The sequence below is a fragment of the Tenrec ecaudatus genome, chromosome 13, assembly GCF_050624435.1.
Source record: "Tenrec ecaudatus isolate mTenEca1 chromosome 13, mTenEca1.hap1, whole genome shotgun sequence".
In the NCBI taxonomy this organism is placed as follows: Eukaryota; Metazoa; Chordata; class Mammalia; order Afrosoricida; family Tenrecidae; genus Tenrec; species Tenrec ecaudatus.
In genome coordinates, this window is record NC_134542.1 from 123,259,646 (window position 1) to 123,266,935 (window position 7,290).

Sequence of the window (7,290 nt, forward strand, 5' to 3'; positions counted from 1 at the left end):
CGTGGAATGGCTCGAGTGCCCGGACCAACCTGACTGCAGGACAGTCCGGGGCCTGGAATCGCCTAGCTCGCCCTCCTGCTCGGTCATCCTCAATGTGGTTCCTCCCACCCCTAACTCGAGTCCGTCTGAGCAAACAATCCACTGGCATAACCACAGTCCCTGCCCTCTGGGAAGAGAGGCAAGGTTTCCCTGGGCCTGGCTGAGGAGCGCGCATGCCCCGGAGGTGCCACTCGGACTAGGACTGTACGAAGGGAGAGGGTGTGGGGAAATGGGAGCCACTGGTCCCCCAGCTGTGGCTACGTAAGGTGTGGTCAGTGGGACGTGTGCAGGGGAGCGGTGCAGAGGAGCGGGTGGGCAGGGAGGGTGGGTGTCCTGGGACAGCAGTCGGCAGGCATGCCTTCACTTCTTGGCCTTGCCCTGGGCGGCCACAGCTTCCATGGCTTTATGCACGGTCTCCTCGTCCCCCAGGAACTGCATGGCCTTGATGGGCTTCAAGTTCTTGTCCAACTCATAGACGATGGGGATGCCGGTGGGCAGGTTCAGCTCCATGATTGCCTCTTCAGAGAGCCCCTCCAGATGCTTCACAATGCCCCGGAGGCTGTTGCCATTGGCTGCAATCAGGACCCGCTTCCCTTCCTTTATCTGAGGAACGATTTCTTCGTTCCAGAAGGGCAGGGCTCTGGCAATGGTGTCCTTCAGACTCTCGCAGGAGAGCAGCTGGTCTTCAGTGAGGTCTGCATACCTGCGATCCTTGCTGATGTTGCTGTAGAAGGAGTGGTCCGGCTCCATGGGTGGCGGGGGGATGTCATAGGAACGCCTCCAGATCTTGACCTGGGCCTCGCCGTGCTTGGCGGTGGTTTCTGCCTTGTTGAGGCCAGTCAACCCCCCGTAGTGCCGTTCATTGAGGCGCCAGGTCCTCACTACAGGCAGCCACATCTGGTCGATGGCATCCAGCACCGTCCAGAGGGTCCGGATGGCTCTCTTCTGCACGGAGGTGAAGCAGATGTCAAACTCGTAGCCCGCATCTCGCAGTAGCCTGCCCGCCGCGCTTCGCCTCCTGGTGCCCCGCCGGGCTCAGGTCGGCGTCGCACCAGCCGCTGAAGCGGTTCTCCAGGTTCCAGGCGCTCTCACCGTGGCGGATCAGCACTAGCTGGTAGGCGGCCATGACTGCAGGCTCGGGATGCGGCGAAGACTCTCTGGCTGATATTTTAAACGCAATAAATAAGCACAGTAACAGCATAACTCGACCAATAGGGGGGTACTTCAATTCAACATTTTCAATTATGGACTTAATATTTAAGTAGAAGACCCATAATGACACCAAGAATTAAATAAGTAAACAAAAAAATGGGTCTAGCAAACTAGAATCAATGACTAATATATGGCATACTCCACCAAGAACAAAACACATTTATTCCTGCTAAGCTGGTCTTTATTTCAAAAATAAACTTAAGCATTAAAGGTATGGAAATAGTAACAGAAACATAGATGGTAATAGAAATTCAAATAAATGGTAGAGTGGTTAAAGATATAGACAGGGGGGGGGGAGACTCCGGATAGGGCAAGATATGATAAAATAACAATGTATAAATTACCAAGGGCACATGAGGGAGGGGGGAGCGGGGAGGGAGGGGAAAAGAAAAAGAGGACCTGATGCAAAGGGCTTAAATGGAGAGCAAATGCTTTGAGAATGATTGGGGCAGGGAATGTATGAATGTGCTTTATACAATTGATGTATGTATATGTATGGATTGTGATAAGAGTTGTATGAAGTCCCTAATAAAATGTAAAAAAAGAAAAGAGGAGAAAAAATGATTAGGGCAAAGACTGTACAGATGTGCTTTATACAATTGATGTATGTATATGTATGAACTGTGGTAAGAATTGTATGAGCCCCAATAAATTGTTTAAAAAATTTAAAAATTAAGATATAGACAGGATATATAGAGAAAAATAGGTGATAGCTAAATCGATTGTTCAGTAGATTGGTAGATCAACTAATAGATTTATGATTGATAGACAGCAGAGAGGAAAAATGTATAGATGTGTATGTGTGTGTGTGTGTGTGAGAGAGAGAGAGAGAGAGAGAGAGAGAGTCATTCATAGACTCCAGTGTCATTCAGGTCCAAACACTCTGAACATTTCCCTGGATAAATGTCACCCCTTTTACCTCAAAATTTTGATTATTCTATAGTAAGTGTATCTCCCTAGGACTATTGCTCCCTTTTAGATCCGTCTCTTGTTTGACTAGTTTTTCCAAGGGGTGAGTTCAGGCCCAGTCTTGAAGTTAGCCTGTCAGCCATAGTCTCAGAGCTTCCAAGAGCCTGTCCAATGAATAAGCCTATTCTTTTTATTTTAAATGTTTGTGTTTTGTTTCACTTTTGCCCACTCAAACCAAGATCTTCTAATGCTCTCATTTCCAAAGAAGTTGACAGAGCAGGGAACCATCTATTTCTTCTGGTCTTCGAGTTCTGGAGACTCATCTCTACGTTTCTTTACAGCATTGGACTACTTGTTTCCATGTGTCTTCAATTATCGTCACTGTGGAAAGGGAGAAACAAATAGCTGTGTCTCACATGGTTTAAGGGCCCCTGTCACTGCTCTCAAAACCCAGATGTAGAACATTGTCTTTGTGGGCTGTTATGCCAGTGCTTCTTGGTGTCCCCAGACTCCAAAGTCTCCTCAGTGACAGAAAATAAGTTAGCACCGTGTTTGTTTTCTTTAGTTTAGATCAACATAAATCAGAGAAAAATTTAGGGACAGATTATGAAATTGATGATGGTGAAATGTTCCCCATGTTGGACTTTGAACTTCTCTTCTGAACAGAGCTACACTGTCAGTGAGACAGTGACAAGGGCCAGGTTGACCATGAGTGTTCAGAGTGACACACTCATCTTTGGCTTTAATCTGCACAGATTTGTCTGACACTCCGAGTAAAGCTGACATTCCCTGAGATTTGTTTCCACTCCTCAGGCAGCAGGAAGCACAGGGCAGACCTGGGCACTAGGATGCACTTCATAGTCTAGTGAGAAAGGGCCATCTTGGAAATGACATTCTTCAAAGTTTTCACTAAGGAGACAGAGGTACTTTTTATTTTGAAAGGAAATCCCCAGACAGTAAGGAAGGATCATCTGTGAGGGCCCCCGGATCTTTGGGCTGCAGATTCCACAGAGTTTCAAACAACTTTCCCCAAGTGTGGACTGAGAGATGCACTGAGTGGAGAGTCACAGTTCAATAGAGCCCGGGGTTAAGGTGTCAGTGTGTGTGTGTGTGAGTGTGTGTGTGTGTGTGTGTGTTTTGAGTGATGTTACTAGGATCAGGTTCTGTTCCTCCCAGCAATCTCAAGACCTGCACCTCCCACTGCCTTGGGTTTCCTGGGCTATATGGCTGGAGGAGTCTGACATGGAGGGCAGGGAAAAAATTTGCAATGCAGAGTGGAAGACATCCAGTTTAGACGCACAGGCTACCTCCACAGGGGAAACTCCCTCATCACCCAGCTGGGGGCCTCAGTGTGATTCCTTTCCACCCGCCTTGCAAGATGGGCTCTGCCACCCTAGCTCTCCTCATTGCTCTTCTGCCAGGTCAGGATGGCCACAGGGTTTGAGAATGGGATGGGACTGGAGGTGAGGAGGGACTCTCTGAATCCTCTATCCGCAGGTGCCTGTGCTCAGCAGCAGCTGGTTCAGAGGTGACCAGGCCTAGAGAATCTTTGAGGATCTCCTGTAGGACATCTGGGTCCAGCTTTACCAGCTACTGTTTGCACTGGATTAGTCAAACTCCTGGTAAAAGCTTGGAATGGATAATAAGGATTGATCCTAGTGACTCTGATCTCAGGTACAACCCATCCTTCCAAGGAAAAGTCACCATGTACAAAGACAACCCCATTAGCACCATGTCCCTGCAGTGGAGCAGCCTGAAGGACTCGGACACAGCCATGTATTACTGTGCAAGAGACACAGTGAGAGAACCCCTTCCCTGAGAGGGGCAGAAACCCTCCGCCTGATTCAGCTGCAGAGCAGGAGTCTCAGAGGAAGCTCTCAGTTCAGCAACAGAGGACACAGTGTCTGCTGTCTCCTAGAGAGTGAGAACATGAGATCATGTCACAGGTCACTGACATCACAGGGAGCCATTTCCCCACGTGGGGCCACTGATGCCTCTTACTGGATTGTATTTCCCCGGGGCAGCCCTGTCTGTGACAGCTGAATAACAACAGTGCTGTAGAGCAGATGAGGTAAGGTTTCTTAATGAAATTCCCAGAGTTCAGCCCATACTGCTCTTGAAGAATGAGCAGGTGCTTGGCCTTATAGAAAATCCTGAGCTCAAATTTCCTGGCCTTTTTCTCACCAAGGCCATTCCCAGTATTATTAAAACGTCTTCCTGATAAGTAGCCAGAATCACCACGTGTGTTCATTTCTTTGCTCTCTAACCTGATTCATTGTCTGCATTCAACTTGATTCGGAAAGTAGCTTGGTAAAACTGTCCTGGTGGAGTGGTGGCATTAGCAAATTGGTCATGGATCCCAGATCGTATACCAGTGAGTTCCACTCATAGGGAAATACTTGGTATAGTTCCTGGTTAAAAGTGACCTCTTCAGGAGTAGACTCCGGAGCCTGCTGAGCCAGGATGAATTTAGTTCAGAAATGTCTATCCCTTTCCTACCCCTCTTTCTCCTGAAGGTGCTGGTTGTACCATGAGGTCAGTGTCAGGGAAAGGGTATTTTGAATTGATTGTATTTATAGGTAGATCTGTAGAGATAATAATATGCACCAAAAATCAAGTCACAGCATAATAGGTAATGAGTGAGAACACAGTTATGACAACAAAAAAGGAAACCAATTACCCATAGAAGAATAAATTAATTAAAAGAAAAAAATTTTAAAAAGAAAGAAAAACCTGTAAATAGATCTAGGTCTGATTTTTTATCTCTAGATGTGTCTTTCAGTCAGGTTCAATGGGGTACCATGCTTTGGCCCCAGAGTCTGTCCTTTGTACTCCCCCAGGGGGTCCCTGCTCTGCTCCCACAGTTGCTCTGACGCACGTGTTTAGGGGTTTGCCTCGGTGTCACAGGATCAGTCTGGGCCACTGCCAGCCCTGAGTCCCAGTGTTGTCCCCCTTAGGGCCCTGGGCCATCAAGGGATGGTGTGTCTCAAAGTGGGATCAGTCATATTGTCGACTCTGTCCATTGGCTGTTCAGAGCGGGAATGTCGTACTCCAGGTCTGATGGGCCAGGCTGTGCTCCACTCTCTCTTCCTCCCCCTTCTTTGCTCCCCTTTGCTCTGATCAAAAATGCCCCTCCCCTAGCTGCAGCTTCAGTGCCATCCTCTCAAGTAAATTCTTCTGGGGTGAGGGGCAGTTGTCCACGTGGATGGTATGGGGTCTGAGCCCTCAGGCCCCTCCACTGCCTCCCTACTCCTTTAGGCACACTGCATTCGTCTGGCACTGCCTTTATATCTGGTCCCTCTTTCCCTGTGGAGCCACAAACAATACCCTCCCCTAGGGTGGGTCAGTGCCCTATTTCCCCATCACATCTTTTTTTTCCCTTTTCCCTTTCCTCCCTCCACCCCCATTTTAGTTGGCTACCATATGTACCCCTGCATTTGGTCAGGCCCTTGCCATACAACCTGGACCTTACCCCCGGAGTGTTTGTATTCAGTAGCTTTTTCCCTGTGCCTCTTTTGCACTTACCTTTCTGTTCTCATATATACATAAACTTTTTAATTAATTTATATATATATAAATTAATATATATATATATATATATATATATATATATATAAACTTACCTTAGCGGACTTATATTATACTTGTCCTTTTGTGCTTGGCTTACTTCACTTAGGATAATTTCCTCCAGTTCTTCCCATGTGTTGATATGCTTCATGTGTTCATCACCGCTTTTTAGCGATGCATAGTACTCCATTTTATGTATGTACCACAGTTTTTTAATCCATTTGTCTGTTGATGGAAATTTGGGTTGTTTCCAACTCCTTGAGATTGTAAACTGTGCCGCAATGAACACTGGAGCACCAATGTCTGGCCGTGGTTTGTTTCCTGCCTCTTCGGGGTATATGCCCAATAGGGGGATTGCTGGGTCATATGGTAACTCAGTTTCTGTTTGAGAAATCGCCAAATCGATTTCCATAGTGGCTATACATACCTACAGGTCCACCAGCAGTGGATGAGAGTTCCTATCTCACCATAGCCCCTTCAACACTTACTGCTTTCTGATTTTTTGAATTGGGCTATCTTTGAGGGTGTTAGGTGGTATCTCACAGTTGTTTTGATTTGCATTTCTCTTATGGCTAATGATCGGGAACATTTTCTCATATGTTTATTGGACATTCGGTTTTCAGACTGTAAAACTTCTGTTCAGGTCCTTTGCCCGCCTCCTCAGTGGACAATTAGTTTTTCTCTTACTGAAAGCTTGAAAAGTATTGTAGATTTTAGTAATAAGGCCATTGTCTGATGTGCTGTTCCTAAAGATGTTTTCCCAGTCGGTGGACTCTCTTATTACTCTCTTGGTGAATTCTTTCGATGTACACAGGTGTCTTATCTTTAGTATATCCCACTTGTCTATTTGTGACTCCTCTTGTATTTCCCTTTGATGCGTTGCCCTTATGTCCTCTATCATTTCATCTTTTTTCTGAATTGATTCCTTCATATCCTTTATGACTTTAAGCAGCATTTTGAAAATTTCTTTTTGTGGCAGGTTACTATCTGCTTCTATGCACATCGTATGTTCGTGACTTCTTCCCTCGTTGTTTTCTGTTTTACCTGCTTTTTCGTTGAAGCTGTTATAACTGGTTGCTGTTTACGTGTTGTTTTATAGGAGCCTGGAACCATCTTCCTGAGTCGAAGATCCCTGAGCTCTCTCTTGGGGGATTTGTATGAGTACTTCTATGAACTACCTGCCGGTAGGTGTTCTGAGAAGTCAGGCTATCGCTATATCTCCCTGTGGTTTCACCCTTATCCTAACCGTCCAGAATTCCGTTACTTGAAATGTGTGTTGGATATTCCTCTCATGTGACACTGGTCGGATTGTTGTGGGCCCACGATGGCGTCACGTCCCTGGCCGATCTCTAAGTATGCTTCCCAGTTATTGGAGCACCTCGGCTGTCCTGTGATGTTTTTCTCTGAAACTGTAGTGCTGAGGATGGTGTACCCTCCTTAGTGTGGAGCTCTGTAGCTGGCAGGGGAATTAACGTAGACAGAGAGATCGCCTTGGAGGTTGGGTGGATGTTCCCGCAGTAGCGTGAAGCCCCACACGTGGTGGTTAGGCGTTTCCCCCCATCA

General features: G+C 46.8%; 1 pseudogene; it reads right to left on the bottom strand.

Moving 5' to 3' along the window:
* Positions 1-271: 271 nt before the first annotated feature.
* LOC142424685 (phosphoglycerate mutase 1-like) lies at positions 272-1,175 on the bottom strand (annotated as a pseudogene).
* Positions 1,176-7,290: the final 6,115 nt, after the last annotated feature.